Here is a 22,410-nt window from a genome sequence, read left to right on the forward strand (position 1 = left end):
TTGTGAATTATATGTTCTGCAGGGTCATATCTAGTTCTAATATTCTGAAACAAATGAATTTGGAGTAAAAAGGTCCAATCTCACCATATAGCAAACTTGAGTAGATCTCTCAAACTTGTCCAACCTGTTTCCTCCTCAATAAAAGGGGATTATGAGAAGGTGTCACACATATCTCACAGTTGGTTTGAGTTTTCGGCCTCCTGAAAGGTATCTCTGAAATCAAAGCAGGTGTCTCCGAAATCAAAGAAAACCAATTTCCCCAATTCTCAAAAATTATAGTATTTTTCCTGGATCAGCTACCTAGGTACCCTCGATCTTCTGAATCGCTATTTTTTCTGCCATCTCCCTCTGATCTAAGATCAGTATAGTTACATACTACCTCTTTGAATTAAAGAGAATTCCATAGATAGAGAAGGGCTTTTAACAGAATATCTACACATGAACATGAGTACATATGCTAAATGACTCTATGTGTATATGCATATATTTGTGTGCATCAGGAAGACTATATATATATATATATATATATATATATATATATATATATATACATACATATATATATACACACACACATATATATATACACATATATATGTATGTATATATAAACATAGATGCACTCACACGCATATGACAAGGAAGAGAGAAGCCATTTGTATATAGCATATCTTCCAGAGCTAAGTTATTCTAGATCTTAAGAATCTAGAAATAGCATGACAACTTTGAGTAGAAGCACCGTTTCAAAATTAAGTCATTATTCAAAAACTCATACCACAATACAACAACTGCTAGAAACATATTTAGCTAGCCAGTTGTGTTAAGTAGGAGTTTAAAATGATCAATGTTCATGTCTTAAACTGTATGGTGCTTGCAAGTTAAGTTATTTGCCATTTAAAAATATTTTTCCATAACGTGGGGCAGTTTGGGGTTATCTCATTTTGAATGTTTCCCTTTAGTTCCTGGTCATTGTTCCCCTTTACTTAATATGGGATCAAATTTAAGGTAAGATTTTAGAATTAGAATTCAACTGTGAGAATGTTAATGTTATGTGAATATGTGAGCATGTTACTGTTAATTATATGAACATTTTGTTGTATATATAATAGGATGTATGAGGCAATGATTAGTAGAGATTTGGAGGATACCCTTACATGCTTCTAAAGCCTAAAGCTTGGGAGAAAATAAAGTTTGTAAAGGTGTTTCAAAAACATTGAGGCAAATAGATTCTGTGTTCAGCACAATGTTTGAAATGTTTTAGGGGAAAAACAAAGTTCCTACAGATAAAATCCCAGCTACTCCTCTTTAGTATTTATTTTTGATTGAGAAAGACAATTATTTGTCTATTTGGGGCTTAAATTCAATCCTGCCTAGAGAATATGATTTATTCTACTCATTTAAAAATGTACCTAATACTCTAGTGACCTCTTATTCACTCTTCCCTTTGCAGTTAAAAAATAATGACAGGTAGAAAATATTGAACCCTTACTTTTCACCAGGAATTGTTCTAAGTTCTTATCTATGTTACTCACTTAGTCCTCCCACTAACCTAGCAAATCAGGTACTACTACTAACACGATTTTATAGATGAGGAAACAGGTGCAGAGAATTAAGGCAGTTTGTACAAAGACAAGTTACAGAGACAAGTTTCAAATCCATTCAGGTTAATATTAGAGCCTCTGCTTTTAACCATTATACTATGGTGAAGTGAACAAATAAAAGGTAAATTTAGTTTGTATCAACTTTGGACTTGGATTTGGATGGATATATTACATTAAAAATGAGATCCATAGAAATCATTAAACTTAATAGGGACCCAAAAACATATTAGCAAAAGAATTAAACCCAGATGTCTTTGGGGTTTGATCTAACTATTAAAATAAAAGGGTCATTTAATCTTTAATGCTAGCCCTAATTTTAGAAAATGCTTCACTTCTATATTTTGATGGATATTTATAGTTGTAAGCCCTTTTTAAGGCTAGTATATATTTTTGCAACGTAGAATACAGTTAATATCCATCTATTATTTTAAATCAAGTTCATTCACTATTTATGTATTGATTTTCATTTGAAAGGCAAAATGATTGACTTACCCACACAATATCAAATTAGACTATGCACTTGAAATAGTGATTGGCATATTTTATAGTTGCTGTTTTTTTAAATATTTTTTCAAGTAAGAAATATACTGTGTGAAACCCCTCTGATCTAAGTCGTAGATTTGAACACCCAAACTCAGTTTTTTAAAACATGCATTCAGTTTTATGTTACCCTCTTGAGATTAAATAATTATGTGGAATTAGAGATTCACAGTATCTCCTTCCTTATTAGTAGTCTAAGCACAAACTTTATTGTCAGTTTGCTGCCTTTGGCTTCCTGTGCCCTTGACGTTCCCATGAGTTTTGTCGCCAAGATTGTAGACAGATAAAGCCAGAATTACTTTTTTAAAGGCATGTGAACATCATTAGCAGCTAACAGGTGGTCATTTCATTGTCCAGTTTCTCTGTGTAACATGGGAAAAATTATGTACTCTCAATAAGCAAATTGTGAAAGTTAAGTGCTTAAATATACTTTCCTTTTAAAAATATGATTCTAACCTGCCAACACTATTAAGGACTAATCAGATATTTTAAGATATCAGTTGAGTTGAGCAGACAAGAAGCCAGAAAATTCGATGTAAGGGCCAAATCACTGTGGGAAATTCAGGACACCAGCATTGGATGAGAGTGGGAGAGCAGCTCTCCAGGGAGTGCTGTTAATGGAAGTGGAGAGTCAATCAAAGAAAATGCTAGCACATTTTTCCAAGGAAAGAGAAGCATCTTTCACTGATGGCAGAGGAAAGGCTCAAATATAAATCCTGCATCAGATAACCTTGGAGAGGTTTCTTAATTTTCTGAGCTTTACTTTGCAGGTCTGTAAAAATGGGTCTAATACCCATTGTATACCTTTGCAGGATAGTGTGATTATCTGAAAGTAGATATGTAAGTACTTAGCCCACAGCAGGTATTCAGTGAGTAGAAACTCTTATTATCATCCTGTGTCCCCAAAGCAGATGGTACCAAAATAGGGCATGAACCAGAGGTAGTGTCTAATGGAAGACTGGAGCAGGACATATATACTCTTCCTCCTCTCCTCAAGTATAGAGAAAATAGGGGGAAGAAAACAGAATTGGATATGGGACTCATAGCTGCAAAAATCTGAATATGAGCAGCTGGTCTTTCTCCTGGCGACTCCCCCGGTGAAAATGGCAGCCAGCGTGTCCTTGGGAGCAGCTCACCAGGAAATAGTAGAAGGGAGCCAAGAGATGCTCTTCATTCTTTTATGCCCAGAACTTCATGAAGAAGTTCCAGGTGATGGAAAGGATTCAACATCAAACCATTTCACTATTCCTTTAGACACAGCTTTAGTTTATTCATTCACTCATATATTCATTCTTTGTCGTTAACAGATATACCTAAAGGTATACAACTAAAATTCTTGACTTCACTCATCTGCACTTTCAATTTTTTTAATATAAGTTTTGTATTTGGGTTTTGCCTTAGAAGTAATATACCTCATGCTAATCAAGTGCTAAACTATAAAATTCATGTGTGGAGAACTTGGATAATTTTTATATAATATTTGACACTTTTAGCATTATAAATATGCACCCCAAAATGAACATGAGTTAGAAGAATAAAATCAAAAAGTAAAAAAACTGAGGAAAGACTGGGTGGCTCAGTCAGTTAAGCATCAGTTAAAACTCTTAATTTCAGCTTAGGTCATGATCTCACAGTTTATGGGTTCAAGCTCCACATCAGGATTTGTGCTGACAGTGCAGAGCCTGTTTGGGTTTCTCTCTCCCACCGCACCCCCCCGCTGTCCCTCTCCAGCTCACGTGCTCTCTCTCTCTCTCTCTCTCTCTCTCTCTCTTTCTCTTTCTGTCTCCCAAAATAAATAAACATTTTAAAAAGTAAGAGAACTGAAAAAAATGAGTCTTTTATTATTATTATTATTATTATTATTATTATTAATTATTGCTATTTTGCAGATGAATTTTCTTTTAGCTGTCTTTTGATTAAATTTTCATAAGAAACAAATGTATAAATTTCTGGGTGAAATCCTAAAAGTATTTAGATATCGATTTCCCAATTCGATTGCCCCTTAGTAATGTGCGTAGTAGGGGTGTGTGTACAAGGCTACAGGCATAAAATTAGGAGTGGAAAATTTGGAATGAAATATTCATACAATGTAGAAAATGAAAATACTTGTGAACCTTTAATAATATCTTTGTTTAAAATTTTGTCTGCAAAGTAATCATGATCATGCCAAGTGAAAACAAGTCTGATAGAGAAGACAGTTATTTTTTGTGCTAATCTAAATAATTATAACACTGGCCATCCACAACAGTAAGTAGACTATGTTCTCAAAATCCAATTGTAAACTGGTTGCTTAGATCTCAACACATTTTCATAAGGAAACCACGTACTAGCCACAAAAGCACACTTAAACCTTATGTAATCATTTAGAATGTTGTTTTTAGGGAACAGCTTGTTCTGAGTTTGCTGTACCTCTGGCCCTAGGAGCTAAGACTTTCCAGTAGCATTGCTTTCCATCTGGTTTCTCTTTTTTCTCCTCCTCTACTCCTGTACCAACTCCACCAAAGCAATTAGAATTATCAAAATGGTTTTGGCTGAGAGGCTCCTGGACCCTGAAAATCCTCAGTGGTGTCAAGGAGGGAGGGAATGTAGAACTTCCAAGCCAGAAAAAATAGTGGGAAAGAGAGAGAATGAAGGATTGGGAAGGTTTTGCAACATGGGAAGGGAAGTGAGTCCTCAGCAAGTGTACATGTTCTTTCTAAGAAATATGTGTAATGACAGATTAAGTCTGTCATTGTCCCAAATGTTAATAGTTGATGAATCTAGGTGATATGTATTAGAGTGATCATGGTGCTCTTGTTTTCTTTATGTTTGAAAAGTTTCACAAACTAAAAATGATTCACACACACATATACACACACATACAGCATTACCCATGTTCATAAGTCAATAAAAGAATATACATATTTTCTAATTCTGGCTTGAAAATTTCCAAAGGTCAAATTTTCTGAATATGAGTTACATTATGACCTCTTAAAAAATAAATAAATAAAAACATTGATAGCTCATTGTTTTCCTGTTTTTTCCCCAAAAGCCATATATATTTTTTGTTGTGACCATTGTGGCCTTTCTGGTAACTGTGTAATTAAAGAAATTTGTAAGATGTTTGTTATCCCAAATGGAAAAGTCATCCCAGTTTCTTGGATAAATATGTAATTAACAATTGTTTAAAACACATATTGTGAAGTCTGTTCTGGAGACCCATATAAATACATATTTTAAAGTTTCTTCTTAAGTATTTTTTTATAAAACAGCCTAATCTTGCCAATGCGTGAAAGTAATAAGATGAATAAGCCATCTGCTAAGAAAATGAAAACAATATTAAAATTACACAAATAAATATCTCGCTCTGAAGAAACAAAAAAATCTCTTACCTGGAAACAACAACAAAGTCATATTTATGTAGAATATTATGGGTTATTGTGTTGTCAGAGGGACAAAGGTTTTTGATTTGGGCAGGATGGTCAATCATCTGATTCTTAGTTTTTCTCCCTAAAATCAATATTGCCACCCTGGCCCCAGTTTCAGTCAATATCCACCTGAGGTTGAACTAAAGTGTGAAAGTAAAAATTATTTTGTTTTACTATAGCCGTAAGACAGACAATATCAGAGGAACAGTGAGTGTCAATTCTTTTCTTAATTGTTTTCCACAGGCTAAGGGAGGTCTTTATTTCAAAATATTTCTGTTACTAAAGCAAAAATGAAAAATTTTAAATGAACATTTATGTTGCCAAAGCTGGAGGATTTAAACATTATGAGGGAAAGAAAACAGTAAAGATTAGACACACACTTGATTATCAGGCGTCCAAATTACTTTGTCACAATGGTATTATTCACAAAGGTTACAGGGCTTTGCTGAGGCACTGTGTGACTACAACAGTTGTTCTGACACGTGTTCTCAAGATGGCTAGCAGCAATCCCAGCTTTCCTGGGACCCATAGATTACAGTTTCTTCAAAACATTCAGTTCTCCATGAATCATTTGATAAGAGAGGACCTAGTTATAAGCTGAGCAAAGAATATTCTGATTAATCTCTTCTTTCCCATGGAAGGGGTTGATCTTGCCCTCTGACCTGTGGGTATCCATTGTCATGCATCTCGTAACATCAACTACTCTGAGAGTCTATCTAACCCTATCAGCACTCAGGCACTAGATCACCCCATCTCTTCCCGACCCTGGCAGTAACTCTGTGACCATTTTTCCCCTTAGATGAACTGCATTTAATCAATTTCTGATTTCATTAGGTCAAATGGCATCTTTCTTTCAATAATAGGCCAAATCCAAAGGGCTCTTTGGTCTAACTCTTCAGCAATATTTCCTTAGCATTAATACACTACTGTGATTGTAAACAATATAAAAAGTGCTCTTTGATCTCCTCTGAAAGTTTCTCTCTGTTTATTCTATGACTCCAGAATGAGTATATATTAACATTTCCTTGTAAAGTTAAACATATATTTGTTCACTATTGTTATATCAAGTTTAAAGTATCCTAGCTAAACATGATATTCAGTGCATTCTTACAGTGAATCCCCGTGCAGACAAAAACATTCTTTTGAAGGCACACGGTCGCCTCTTTTTGTATACAGAATTTATTTGGTCTACTCCTTTTTGTTTCTGGAGTATAGGAGCAATGATAATTTTCTTCAAAATCCTAAAAGAAAGTAATTCCCTTTTAATGCATTTATTTGGATGTCCCAAACATGCCTAATTGTATGCTCAGGGGGAAAAAAAGCTATATAACCTGAAATTTTCCTGAAAAACAAGTTTATCTCTTATTACTCATCATAAAACCCATATCCATGCAAGAAAAATCAGGTATTGCTTTCACCCAAAAGTATGAGATGTATCCAAAAATACCAGCCATTTTTATCCAAATTAAATAAAGTGTTATCTATAACATTAGCTTCCTTCAAGAACTGTCTCATAGATGGCTTGGGAAAGGGAAATCAATCTGCTAATTCATCTTTCTTTGATCATTTTCATAGAACCTGAAGCCAAGTACTCTTGCTACTTAATTTCCCTAATATAAATAAATATTTTTTGTATACAAAATTAATTCACCTAAAAAGGGAGAGCCAGATAGGTGATGCAATGGCCAAATAGAAAATGTAAGGACTGGGATTGTGCCATTAGAGATGATGTCCTCCAAAATCGAAGTCAAAGGTTAAGAACATTTTCTAATCAAATTACTGCATTGAAATGGTTCAAGTCAAAGTGTCCCAATAGAAAGCTCTTCACGACCTGAGAGCACTTCTTCATTTTTTTCCCACTACCTACTGACCCATGATTTATGCTCCAGAGAAACAGTGCTTAGACTCCCTGATGCACACTACTCCAGGTGACTCTCACCTTTGAGTCAAGGTCTTCCTTTGCTAAATTAACATCCTTTAACTTTCTCCAGAAAACTTTCCAGATCTCTGTGATAAACTAGGTGATCTTCCTTGGTTTTCTTATAATATTCAGTCCATATCTCTATCATTGCGATTACCAAAGTGTGTTACAATAGTAAGCTAATTACGAATGTCTGTTTGTCTACCCATTAGACTGCCTCACTCTGAAAAGAACTCTAATTTACCTTTATATATGCAACTAGCAGAGTGGCTTGATGACATTTGAGAGTATTCAAAATCGACAGTGTTAAATTAGTTAATCGATGACTGAGGCTATTTAAATAACCATTATCAACATACTTCTCTTTTTGTTTTAAAAATGATCGTGAAATTTCTGAAACTTGTTTAGGAACAATAATAGATTATTCCTCTACCCTGACTACTTTCACTGGTTTCATATTTTAAGGTCACTATTTAATGTCCCTCTCAGTTTTCTCTTAGAATTTCAAATCTCAAAGCAATGGTATGTTTTATGCAGGTCACATGTACTGGGCCTAACAAAATCATGTACAAATAAGTGCATTATTCTGTAGTAAAGATAATAATGACTAAGACCTTGCAAGAGGGGAAAGGAGAAATTTTAATCCCTTTGCTTAAAGTTACTGTCCTCTCAATATCTTTCTATCATGCATTTCTAGCCTCCTATTTGATTTGAGAGAACAACTCTCATTCACACTTACTCTTTAGGCTCTTCTATGGGGTCTGACCTAGAATTCGCAAGGCTGTATTGAAAGCAAGAAGAAAGGAGGAACTTTTTAGTGTACCAGAAGAAGAGTAATAATAGTTTGGGGTGGCTCAGTTGGTTGAGCATCTGACTCTTGGTTTGGGCTCAGGTCATGATTCCAGGGTCGTGGGATGGAGCCCCGCACTGGACATGAAATCTGCTTAAGATTGTCTTTCTCCCAGGGTGCCTGGGTGGCTCAGTCAGTTAAGCATCCGACTCTTGATTTCAGCTCAGGTCATGATCTGACAGTTCATGAGTCAGAGCCCCGCACTGGGTTCTGTGCTGACAGTGTGGAGCCTGCTTGGGATTCTCTCTCTCCCGTCTCTCTCTGCCCCTACCCCACTTGCTCTATCTCTCAAAATAATTTAAAAAACTTTAAAAAGTTAAAAATAAAAATAAAATTCTCTTTCTCCCTCTCCCTCATCCCCTTCCCTGCTTCCCATCCCCTTCCCTCTCTCTAAAAAAAAAAAAAAAAAAAGAAAAAAAAGAAAAGAGTAATAGTAGTTTGTATAATTTTTGGTTATTGATAATTTTAGAAGTCTCTGAGAAAAATTTTCTTTAAGGTCAGCTTATTTGTAAAAATATGGCTAAATACAAAAGTTTATGAAAGTGTTACATGCACCTTTTTCAAAAGGTCATATGGCTGTTGTGTCAGAAATTTGGGTTTAATAGTTACAAAATTTGAAAACAATTCTTACCTCTGGGGTATACTACCTATAAGATTTGGACAAGTTTCTTAAATTTCCTGAAAACGACTTTCCAGATAAATATATGGGTGCTTTTTACATAAATATAGACGAGTACAGATATACAAATGTGTATATGATTTGTATATGATCTAATACATATATTAGATCTAACAATAATATATATACTGAATCTAAAATACATCCAAGAATATTGTAGATCTATATTTTAATAAAAAATATTAGTACAATGATTTCCAAATGAGTATACCCTGAGTAAAATTTATGTACTATCCATCCATCAGTTCCTCTCTTTAGAAATATAGCAAGAAAGCTGGGGTGCCTGGGTGGCTCAGTCAGTAAGTGACTGACTTCGGCTCAGGTCATGATCTCGTGGTTTGTGTGTTCGAGCCCCGCATTGGGCTCTGTGCTGACATCTCAGAGCCTGGAGCCTGCTTCAGATTCTGTGTCTCCCTCTCTCTCTATTCCTCTCCCACTCACATTCTGTCTCTCTCTCAAAAATAAACAAACATTAAAGAAAATTAAAAAAAAAAAAAGGAATACAGCAAGAATGCACTTTGCCATTGACTTAGTTGGCAAACTCAGATTAAACAAATGCATAATTTACCAAATGCTTAATCTTGTAATATCTTCATCATTCTGTTGATTCGTGGTATCATATACACTTTTACCGTAGTTTCCTTAAGGGGTTTTGAGTATTATGTGTAATAAACGCTCAGTTTTGCCATTCCAGAATGTGTAAGCCTGTTATGGTATTCTGTAGAGATTAAACTTCACCAAGTGTCTGCTGCCTTTTCCATTCTTATATAAAATGGTAAGATGGTGCAATACAAGGATTTTGACAGAGAGTTACGTAATTTCACTTCAAAGCAAGGAAATATTTTGCTTACTGTATACACACACGCACACATACACACATATTAGAATTGAGCCAAATATGATAACATATCTGCTGATAAAGAGATGACTTTTTTTGACCAGAGTAAAAATATCAAAAGCACATGAGCATAGGGCTACTTATAAGGAGTAAACTGAAAGATGCTACAAGTCTGGTCTCACCAAAACACACTCCATCAACAGGCTGGCAAGCATGCCTAGATGACCACCATGTCTGCTCTATCTGAATTAAGGGATTTTGATATCTAAGACAGGCAGTTCTATCTGAGCAAGGCTTCAGCCATTTGCTGAAGCCAGGAACTTTCCATTCCATTAGACTGCAAGTGCCTGAGGATATAGCCATGACCTTCTATACTCCTCCTTCATTACTCCTCCTCACCCCATTACCTAGAACAGAATCTCAAACATAGTGATGTTCCGTATTAAATGTCTCAGTGAGTGAGTGAATAAATGACTGAGTAAATAAGATGAAGAGAAGAAACCAATTGCAAACTTTATGTATAAGAAGGAGGGGAAAGTTTGAGATGTGAGGCACTGACCACTGTTTTTTAAATTAATTTATTTTTGAGAAAGAGAGAGAGAGACAGAGACAGAGACAGAGGGAGACAGAATATCTGAAGTGGGCTCTACACTGACAGCTGAGAGCTGGATGTGGGGCTCAAAACCATGAACCATGAGATCATGACCTAAGCCCATCAGGCGCTTTACCGACTGAGCCAGTCAGACACCCCAGCACTGACCTCTTGATAGGTGTTTTAGTTTTGGTTTTTCAAGAAGCAGTTCTTGAGACAAGGACATTATTGTAGGTAATAGTTTGGGAAATTGATCCCTGGAGGAGATGGGGGGAAGAGAGCTAGGGAAGGGAAGGCAGCCAATAAAGGGAAATAAAGGGTACATGGAGTTTAATACTGCAGTGAAACTTTTTAGATTGAGAAGGGAGGAATGGCAGAGAACACATAAAATTGATACATATTAGATAGGAAAGAAAGAACTATAGAGTACAACATGTTGGAGAACCGCGATGGATTAGTGAGTCTAGAGAGCACAAAACGTTAGAGCAATGAGTGGAGACTAGGTTGGAAATGAACAGGGAACACTGGCAGAGGGTCTTGCATGAACTTCTAGGAAATTTAGATTTTATACTGTAAGCAATGGGAGCTTAGTGACAGACTTTTCTGAAGGCAGCAGACATGAACAGATCGGATATGCAAAGTAGTAATTTTTGGTGGAAATGTGGGGAAAGGCAAAGAGAAAGATAACACAAAAAAGAGTGAAAGATAAGAGATAAAGAGATAAATTAGGAAACTGTTACAGTGGGTCAAGCCACAATGAAGGCTGAAACTAACAAATGGGAATGGAGAAGGGAAAAGCTTCCAGAATTTTCTGAGGGGATATTGATAGATTTTCTTGACATGTATTGGAAGTATTCTTGGCAGTTTCCAAATACCCACTGCTTCTGTGGTTTTTGAAAAACATCAGGATGCCTAGAAGTTCAACAGAATTTGCTTCCAATATCTCATTCTTTCAGAATCCTACTAGATGTTTGCTACTTAAAATATGGTCTGTGGACCAGCAGCAACAACACCGTCTGGGAGCTTATTAGGGAGATGCAGAATCATAAGCCCCACCTGAAACCTACTGAACAGAATCTGCATTTAAACAGTTGATTCATATGCACATTAAAGTTTAAGAAGCACACTACCCATATGACCAAAAAAAAAATTTTCTCTAAGTACATTTTTGAGGGTCCAGAACCAGAGACTGGTCTTCGAAACTTTGATAAGAATTACTCATATATAGAAGAGCTATCTAGTCTATCTTTGTGTAAAATAACCCTGCTTATGATTGTCATAGTGGCCATGATGATTTTAGATGGCGAATATTTATTTAATCTCATCAAACCCTTTCAAATGGTGACTACAGACTGAGACAGAACCAATACTTACACTTTCCTTGTGACTTCTGTCCATGCCACACCTAAGTCATGAACTAAATCAACAGCTCTAGCCAAGCAAAACAACAATAACAAAAATGAAGCCAAGAAGAAACTACCCTCACTAAAACAAACAGCCAAGAAAGCAAAGCTCCAAACAATTCCCTGGATGTAATCCATGAATTCCCTGGATATGCTGATGTACAAAGTCCATCCACAATGCTATTTACTCTTTATTTTTCCATTTGACTCTTTTCCTGGGAACATATAGTCTCATCTATAGCCTTCTTTTTGTTACTTCTCTTCTCCAAATGCAAGAACAATAGTATTTTACTGTTTGAATGTCTTTTATTTTTATGTTGTTCTTGGGTACTTAAATGAACTTCCCATCGGTCTTTCAAGTTAGATGTCATAATTCTGAATGAGCTGGGGCTCAGCTGTTTCACTCCTACAGTAAACCTACCTATTGTGTCTGCCAAAATAATCAAGGCCTGCCAACTGCACCTTAGTGAAATTGGTAGGAAACGTTGCAAAGAAAACAAAAGTAGGCTGGCTATTTGGTTATCGAAAACTAAAGGACAGATTCAAAATAAAGTCTGATTCATCATTCTAGGAGTATGAGATTTTACTCTCTGGGAAGAGCTCACAATGACTGTCTCTGCAACAAAAGCATCTTTACCTCATGCCCATCTCTATCTGTTCTAAGAAATGAAAACTGAGGTGGGCAAATGATAATCCTTTTCTACGTAAGAATCTGCCTCAGATATTTGCCACTAAATGTTCAGTCTTAAAAAATTATTGGAGAGTAATGAAACAGATTGAAAGAGTTTCCTCAAAATTTTAGTACTGCCTGGATCCACTTCACCTATTTAGCTTTATTACTCTAGGGCATCTTAAATAAGAATAATTAATCTTCTTTTTTTTCCTAGTCAGTACCTGGGTTTGTTATTGAGGTTCTACGCTTTCTTTTTAAACTGGGTATAACTGATTCCACAGAAGGGGTTGGCTGAGAATCCACAGAATTTTTGCTTAACTCATTTTTATTGAACAAAATCCAGAATTTTAGTCAAGAAGTGTTAGCCATTAATCACATGTGAGTGGGATCATTAAAATTTCCTTTACCTTCCAGAACAGCGGGTCATTATAGAATCATAAGGAGTGAGCTCACTTAATAATCTTTACAATTACATGAAAGCAATCATTTTCATAAGTCTTAGAAGAAGCTTTTAACTATTACTTGAGGAGCATATTGGAATACTAGAATGTATTATGTTGTGTTATTATAGATGTGACTTGTGAATTGAAAAAAAATGTTCTCTGACTCAAGGTTCTTAGGAGCTATCCTTTCCAGCTTGAATAGTTATGTTTAACACAGTTTGTGATTATGTTTAATACACAGCAAGGAGAGACCTTATTGCTGAAATATAAATTCTAGTATCATTTCTTAATTATTACATGCTTAAGTTTATAGAAAATTGAGGAGAAATGCAATATTTTCTACTGCAGTTAAGAACAACAATGGGTGACAATTTAAGGTGAGTCAGTTAAGGAGAAAAACTAAAATGAATCCCTCCTCTAAATTATGATCGCCTTTCTCTTTCCTTTTCTTGTAACCACTTCTCATCTTTGACTTTGAAACCCAACAGTTTAAACTTGGTTCTTATTTCAGTGGGCTAATCCCCTTTCATAAATCATGCTCAAGAGCTGAAATAATTTGCACATCATTTAAAGAGTATTTGCTTTGAAATATTCACCTCAAGCCCTTTTGTATATCCTTTCTCTCTAAAGATTTGTAGTATTTGTTTTGTTCTCTGAGGTATAAAAGACCTGGATAAACTTTATTCCTGTTGTTTCAAGATTAGTTAACGAAAATGCATATTAATTCAGCAGGGATGGGAACAAACCTCAGTAAAGATGATCATACATATGCCTCTCGGGAATAGCAAAGTACAAAATGTCAGTCTTCAAATCTCCTTGGACTTGCTCAAAAGAGCATTGAGGGATTTAAATTTCCAGAATATGTCTACAAATGTATTTTCTTTGTTGTAGAGAACAGGAGCTATCCTGATTATTTTTCCCCAGAAAATTGATTTAATTTGTATTTGGACAAAAATTAAGCTGTCTACAAAGTGGCTCTTCAAGAATGTAGAGAAAAGCTGCCACAGAAAAGGTAAATTTAACATTAAAAAATGATATACCCGATATGCCACTAGATTTTTAACTTATTTAGTTTCAGACCTCCAATCCCTAAATAAAATTTAACAGGAGCCAATTTTTCCCGTAAAATCAAGTAGAATTGAAAGGACCCCATAAAATCAGAAATAAACATATTTAGGTGAAGTTCAATGACACCTTTACATGTATGCACTCCAGTTTGACAGTTTGTTGGTAAACTCAGAAAAAAATGCTGATTTCTCCAAATGGTATATCGGTTTTATATGTTAAAATGCGCCCTGTTCTTTTCTTCAACAGAAAATGACCATAAACTTTGGCACTTAAGTGCTTATCCGGAAATGACTAAGTAGATTTGGGAGTAATAAATCACTCATATGGATCCAGCCACCCACAGTCTTGTTCCACTTCTCTTCTTTACAAGTGTAGCAATAGACATTTCCACAGTCCTCAGGGTGCCAAACTTTGCACCATTAGGAAAATCTGCAAGTGGCTTGATTTATCTTCCTCACTCAGTTAGCTAAGACCCAACTAAGTAAAAATCAGCAGGAATAAACTTGACTTGTTAAACTTTTTTAATAGGGAGATGCAACAATTAGAACTTTCCTCCTTTGCCACTTCAATTTACTTTGGATGTGAAGCCCCTTGTGAAAAATATTCAGATGAGATCTCAAATTCTAGGTGCAGGGCTGGATGATGCTGACTCTGAGTTTTCATTATACACAGAGGATTGTCTGCTGTTTGCAATTAATCCAGACACAATCCTCCTGGTACTTTGGGAGGAATGTGGAAGAAATAGCCATTTTATAAGTTGTAAACTCCTAAATTACCCTAAATTAGAGGCACTATTAATCGGACACTTAGATATAGATAGGATCTGCTTATTGTGTAGGCTCATCTTCCCCTGATGGAGAAATCAATTAAATATTTAGGATGTGGAATACCTTCCAGGTTGGATAATGCATTTCATTTAGATTATGGCCTTCCAATCCGAAACATTAAAGGGGATCTTAACGGATGGAAGCACATTACTGTCTCTTGGATTGGGCGCATTAACACTTTAAAAATGAATGTGCTTCCTAGGATTTCCTATTTGTTCCACCAGCTGCCTGTCGATGCGCCAGATAAACAGTTTAAGGATAAGTATGTAAAAGATGCATGTGCAACGTTCTGTGTGCTGAGGTGCACCCTTGTAGGAAAAATCCCCAACTGTGGCCCCTTTCGATGGCTTTTCTCAATGCCCTAGCAAACTCAGATGATAGGGCTCATTTGATCACGGGAGAGTGGGAGGGAGAGCCAAAAAGGAGATGCGCGTACTCCTCTCACAAAGGTTCTGTGGATTTCTAATCTTGTATCATTCCTTCCTATAACTTAATTAATGACTAGTGTTCATTATAAGAAAATATTTGGACGATGTGGTAAAATTTGAAATAAACATAAGCTTTCCCATTATACAAATATTTGGCATGAAGATAATCATTTGATTCTCATTCAAGGGCCATTACTTGGGGGCCAGATTTATGAACAGTATTGTAAGAACAAAGCTCTCGTGTCTCCTATGCCACAGAAGCATGGCATAGAAAGAGCTGGTGTTTTGTTGGAGTGCTTACCAGGCTGCAGGCTGTGTTCTAAGCAGCGTGCATGTTCTCTTACTTAACCCTGTCAATAACCCTATGAGGTACAGAGGTATTATTATCAGCCTCTTTGTGTCTATTGGGTAAATGAGGCACTGACAGGTTAATCATTGTGCTCAAGGTTTCACAGCTAAGAATTGGCAGAATTGGGAGTTCAAAACCGAGCATTTTGACACCACAGCTTGGAGTCATAACCATTGTTCTGTGAGACCCTATGTTCTAGAGTGAGGGTGAAGGTTTCAGCTACTTGCTAGCTCAAAAAACTTTGAGCCTGTCACTTAACCTCACTTATATTCTGTTTTATAATCTTGAAAATGTCAATAATAATAGTACCTACCTCACAGAGTTGTTTGGAAGCATAAATTAGATCACGTATATGATGTTTATAGCACATGTGAGCACAATGTGAGCACTCAGTAAGTGTTAATAATAACATTAGTACAAGTATTTTATTTTCTGCCATATTATTTTGAAGAGTCCTCCTAATTTGGAAAAGGATACTTTAGAGATAAATGATTGAAATCTTTAAAGATGAACATATTTATAAAAATTCCTTGGGATTTAGGGAGAGCATAGTATATTGAATGACTTATAGAAGACAGTAATCTTCCTCAACTGAGTCAGATGGTTGTCCTCTTTTGTTTCCATTTATAAAAGTCTTGATTACAATTGACCTAAATATATCAGATTAGGTTACTTAGTGAAAACAAATTTATCCAATCATAAAAGAGATAATGAGGATAGGGTCCATTTCTTTGTTTCTAGAGACAGACTCCTCATGCCAAATCTGATTCAACACATGCTTTAGTGTGTTTGCCTTGCTTCAGAAGAGAGCAGAAAACTCAGCTAACTGGTATAATTACATAACTTGGATAGTCATATTGAGAGGGTTCAATGTTGGCACTAGAATATGGAATTATAAAGTTCAATGAAGTTGCAGGAATTTAACTGAAAAGAAATTACTTATTAGCATTTTGACATGGAATAAACTAAAAAAGGAATAAATTGATCCTTTCAAAGTTGGGTGGAAAGAATGTTCCAGAAGCCTTCCTTTGTAATCACTGTCATTGAGAAGCCCTGAGGCCTCTTATTTGTTAGTAATTGATACCTAGACTTCAGGCTCAAATACTAAATAAAACTGCTATTTTAAGGGCTTGTCAAGAAAGTTGGGAATTAGTTGAAGTTCTTTTTTCCACTCAGTCTTCTACTAGTTTTTCACTACCGGGTCAAGTTTATTATAAATCAGGAGTGAATCAATCATATGAAGATACTTTTACCTTTTAAATATGTTTGGAAGAGTAATGGGGTAAAATCAGAATCTAATACTCAAACAACCAGAGATGTGCTTTTTTTGACTAGGAAAACAGCTTGATCAGCCACCACTCTATATCGGTTTGTTTGTTTATTTAGTTGGAGATCCTAACAGTGGAGCTAAGCTCCTCATCTACTCTTAAGCTTTGCTCGTCTTCCGCTGAACACATAGAAAGAAAAGGACTTACATAGCTTGAGAATAAAAGAAAGGGATGTAGGTCCAAACAGATTGGCCTGTCAACTCGGAAGACCAACAAAGAGACAAGTTATTTAGAACAAGACTCCTCCAAGTGTTTGTGTTACGTTCTTAATGTAGAGGGATTAATAATTTGTCTGTATTATATGTTCATAATATAGCTGGAATAACTCAGTTCAGAATGATCTATATCTGGGACCGAGGGAAGACAAAACGGGCTCTAAAAAGCTAGGATCTATATTTGAGGTCCAAGCAAAGATGACCTAAAATCTAAAAAGCTAGAGAAGTGGGGGAAAGCAGTCAGTTCACACATTCACATCACAGGTGTTTATTGAGAAGTTGCCTTGTGTATGCACTGTTTGAAGCACTGAAGTTAAAGAGGTTCCAAATGTTATCAATTCTACATTGATGAAGAGTGTTTATGGTCATATTTTAAGTATGTATTTCCTATTCTCTACCAAGAAGATTTAATTTAAAGATGAATTTACACATGGAATATTAATAAAATATACCTGCTTGATTTGATCAACAAAATGAATACAGTGGTGACTAGTAAGATATGCTTTTGACAAAATATTTTTCTCACACTTATATTTATATCTCACATTGTATTTATCAGAAATTTTTCATTCATATTAAAGACAATCTTCCATCTATAGAGTAGGTTAAATAGTGCCATGGGCCATGGTCCACCAAGAGTTAAGGGGATTTAATAAGTGAAAATGCCCAAGCTTGAGGTCCTGGTGTATTTTTTATCCTCTATGTTCTAGAAGATGAAATAATTTCTCAGTTGGCCCTAAGAATGAAGATCTGTTACTTTTCAGTAATAAAAACAGTGTTAAATTACCTAGAGCCCTGCACGGGCCACCTGTAGATCCAGATGGGGGTAGCTCACCTGGTTACTCAGCTACAGTTTCGTAAGGAAAAGTGTTGATGCTGGAGCCAAATGGCCTTGGTGTAACTCATGGCCTGGCCAGTACCATCTGTGTGACTCGGGTAACGTTTTCTCATAGATTTGCAGTGAGGACTAAATCACTTCTTCCCTGAAAGTGCTTAGAATAGTGTCTAGATTATAGTATGTGATCTTGAAATGTTAGTTATTCATAGTAAAGATGTCTATTAGACCAAATAAACCTAACAGTCCATATGACTTACTTAATTTTAAAAACAAAATGGTAAAAATATAAACCACAGAGTGACAAATCAATTGGGGGTTGGAGAAAAATTTAGAATAATTATAAATGCAATAATAATTTTGAATTTTCCGTTGTTTTATGTATTAAAATAAATATTTTAGGTAATGATATGAAGTAAACAAAGATATAAAGTAATATGGCTAAATTCATTTCCAAAAACCTAAAGCATCTTCTTCCTACAGGGGAAATTTTTTTTAATCAATCTTTGCATGTTAACATCAATGTTAATTTAAAAAGTATAAATTTCAGAAGTGTCATGTGCTGTTCTAAGCACATAGCATGTATTTTCTTATTTCTCATCTTTCAAACACCCTATATATTAAGAATAATTTTATATTCGTTCACAGAGGAAGAAAAACAAATACTTTAGTTTAGCATCCCAGAATATAACTGAAGCAGCCTAAAACAAAACACATGTTGCATCTTTTAAGCTTTGTACGATTTTTTTTAGTTTCTCTTGCCTTTCTTTAAGTTTTACTTGTTAATATGTATAAATAATTGTATTGGTAAGTGATTGTTGTACATGTGTTTTGAAAGGTAAAAAGATCTTTATACAGATATAAATACATGTGTATATGTATATAGTATATAAAAATAAATTTTAAGGGCCATATTGACAGATGGAAAAAGCACAGATGTCAAGGAAAGTTGATTTAGAAAGTAATATATGATAATAAAAATTAAACTCTAGCATTTATTGAATTAACAGATGGTGAGTTGAAAAGTAAAAACAAAATCTTAGAACGTAATATAATTTTTAAAATTAGTGAGATTATTTTATGAACTTATTATGAAGTTTGTTATCTTCTAATTATATTTTTTAAACACTAATTTTTAAGTTCCCAAATAAGTTACTACTTTCATGTAACAATTCCTGCTTAGAAATAGGCATATGTACAAATATTTAGTATTAAAATATGAAATTAACCTTAAATAAATATTCATAAGTTATAGTTGAGGTAAAAACATATTTTACATATTATGTATTGTTGATTAATAACTATGTATCAAATTTTGTACCTCAAGTACAGACACTACATATTTTTAATTATCCCACATGATATTTATTATAATCAACAACATAAAGCCACAAAGAGATTTCTTCTAAATCCCAAATGCAGAAATGATAAAGAAATGTGATCTGAATGTATAAATGTATAATAATTGTAATAAAATGTATAACAATTGAAATTCATAACAAGATACTAAACAAAATGCCCCAAGTCACTTGTTAATTAAAATAACATTTCCTTCAATTGCTTTGGTCTTGAGGAAGAGTCCAATAAATATCAAATTTAATAGTATGCAACCAAAGATATATTAAGAGGCAAATGCATAGCATTAAGCATTTTTAATATTAAAAAGGAAGTAAAATGAGTTTGTATTTAACTCAAGACAAATTTTAAAAATGACTAAATATAACAAGAGAAACCTTAAGTTAGAAGTGATAAAATTAAGAAAAAGAATTGATTAGAAAACAAGAAAAAAAAATCATTATTGAACTGAAGGGCAGTTCTTTGGAAAATAATCTTATTAAAAATGAAATAAAAATAACTTAAAAATCTAATTAAAAAGAACATGAAGCACAACTAACTAAAATTTAAAATGTGAAGCTATTACAAAAGAAGTTAAATTTCAAGACAGTATACAAAATTTTATTATGATAGATGGGAAACCAATGAAATAGGTTATTTTGGAAAAATTAACTAAAGTAACTAAGGAAAAGGTAGAATAGCTAAGTATTCTCCCTCAAAATCTGCTTCAAAAATGTTGCAAGTCTAAAAGTTTATGATGAGTGATATCAATTTCCTAAAGAATAATTTTCATGCCATTCCAAAGGACACAAATAATTAATGAGAAAAATCTTAAAATACACATATAATCAAGGAACTAAAAAATTAAAGCAATAGAGAGCATGCCACCACCACTATAGCCATAACAGCCAAGAACAGCAAGAGTCTACATGGAAATGACTAAATATGACCAGAGCTTCAACCTTGATTTTCCAGTAAGTTTCTCAAAGGACTCTGTCTGCTCTGGAGACCTGCACACAAACTCTTGAAGCACTACCAGCAATGTGTTGAGAAAGCAATATTCCTATTGAAAGAGTGGTGATCATAGGCCATGGGAAAGGATACTCTGAAAGTTCTTTAGGCCCTTAACAGTGGAAAATGGACTTCTTATATCTGTTAAGAACTCTGAATTTTGTCAACTAAAATCATTAAGATAGATATCAGTTTAACAAGTAGCTAAAGAGAAAGGAAGTTTATTCCTTTCTTCCTAATGTTTTCCTCTCCATTGTAGATGAACCATTACTCATTGCTTTGAGGTCAAGACTCAATTGCTTTGGCATCTCACAGCAACTAAATATGACAACACAGAACACTTTTGTGGAATGATGGTTACCATACTTGGTCTGTGATCTGTTTGAGATAATGTATGTAAATAATGGTGACTGGTCAAGACGGTTATGGCCACCTGAACTCTCACTGGCTAGTATACCATACTAATTTTTTTAATGGAAATAATTAGCTAGATTTTCTTTAGCCACAGGGAATTAATGCTCTGAAAATCATTCTAGCAACATTATTGCAATGTATTGGCACGTAGTTTTATATATTTTTACCGTTGCTAGTATCTTGGGTTAGCCAAGAGGGAGACAACTTTTAATAGCCTGCATCCTGCCATAACAAGGGATATCAGATTAAGACTTAAAGACTTCAAGAAGGTTATGGTGAATGCTGTCTCGGCTACAGTGGAGTACAAGAAGTAGGACGACTTGAGTAGCCATAGAAGAAGAGCCACGGTGCAAAGATTTGCTTTTGCCAGTATCCAATCCAAGTCAAAGTGTCAAGGCACTTGCATATGATTAAAATGTCAAAATGATGCCTCTAGTTAAATGGGAAATAGAAGAATGCTTTACTTGCCTTGTTTCTGCATCCTGCCCTGTAACGTCTTGAATTGTAAAGATGGAATAAGTCATAGTATTCCAAATCTATCATTTAAAAACAAAAACAAAATTAAAAAGAGGGAAACATCACATTTTTTCATGTATCTTGTCATCAAATATTACACTTCCTTGCATGAGAAATATGCAGATATGAAAGCATATGCATGTGTGTTCAGGTTTATATATAACTATTCTATCTTTATTGTATATATAAGCTTTCTGTGAAGCAATTTGGAAATGAGCACTGAGAGCCTTAAAAATTTGTGCTCTCCAAACTAAATTTCAGTTCTAGAAATCTGTTCAAAGGAAATAATAACAACAATCTAGAAGTCTGAGTTAAAGTGCTGTTGAGCTCAGTGAAAAAAATTAAATAATCCAACTCCCAACAGTGGGCACTTGTTAAATAAGTCCTAGTGCATTCATATGATGGTATGATGTAGTCATGAACATTTTTGTTTTCAAAGAATAATCACAGAACTATTGTGCATAATGTAATATGAAGTGCAGGGAAAAAAAACAGGCTACATAACTTGTTTGGTAGGAAGTATGAAAGCAGCGGGACACCTAGGTGGCTCAGTCAGTTAAGCCTCCAACTCTTGATTTCAGCTCAGGTCATGATCTCACAGTTGTGGGATCCAGCCCTGAATGAGCTCCGCACTGGGTGTGGAGCCTGCTTGAGATTCTCTTTCTCCCTCTCCCTCTGCCCGTCCCTTGCTTGCAGGCACACTTGCTTGCTCATGCATGCATGGGTGCACACTCTCTCTCTCTCTCTCTCTCTCTCTCTCTCTCTCTCTCTCTCTCTGTTTGTCTCTCTCTCTCTCCTCTCTTAAAAAAAAAGAGAGGAGAGAGAGAGAAAAGAAAAGTATGAAAGCAGGAGCCTCGTCTGTTTGTTCACAGATATATTCCTGCACAAAGTAAGGGCTCGGTAACTATCTGTTCAACATGTGAATGAATATAGGATATAAAAGAAAAATAGACCAAAGTAGCAATAGCAACAGTGGTTACCTCTAAGTAATAACATTACCTTTGGTTTATTTTATTGTTGTATTCTATGTTCTTTCTGTATCTTCTAAATTTTTCACAATAAATCCATGCCTGTTTCTAAATTCAGAAAAATGTAAAAATAAGGCATTATTACAAAGGATGGACTTATTTAAAGGGA

General features: G+C 34.9%; 1 protein-coding gene across 2 annotated transcripts in view; it reads left to right on the forward strand.

Annotated features, from left to right (window-relative positions):
* ARHGAP15 (Rho GTPase activating protein 15) overlaps window positions 1–22,410 on the forward strand; it is a 609,505-nt gene that overhangs the window by 303,118 nt on the left and 283,977 nt on the right. The window lies entirely within an intron of this gene.

This window comes from Panthera leo, chromosome C1, assembly GCF_018350215.1.
Source record: "Panthera leo isolate Ple1 chromosome C1, P.leo_Ple1_pat1.1, whole genome shotgun sequence".
NCBI classification, from domain to species: domain Eukaryota; kingdom Metazoa; phylum Chordata; class Mammalia; order Carnivora; family Felidae; genus Panthera; species Panthera leo.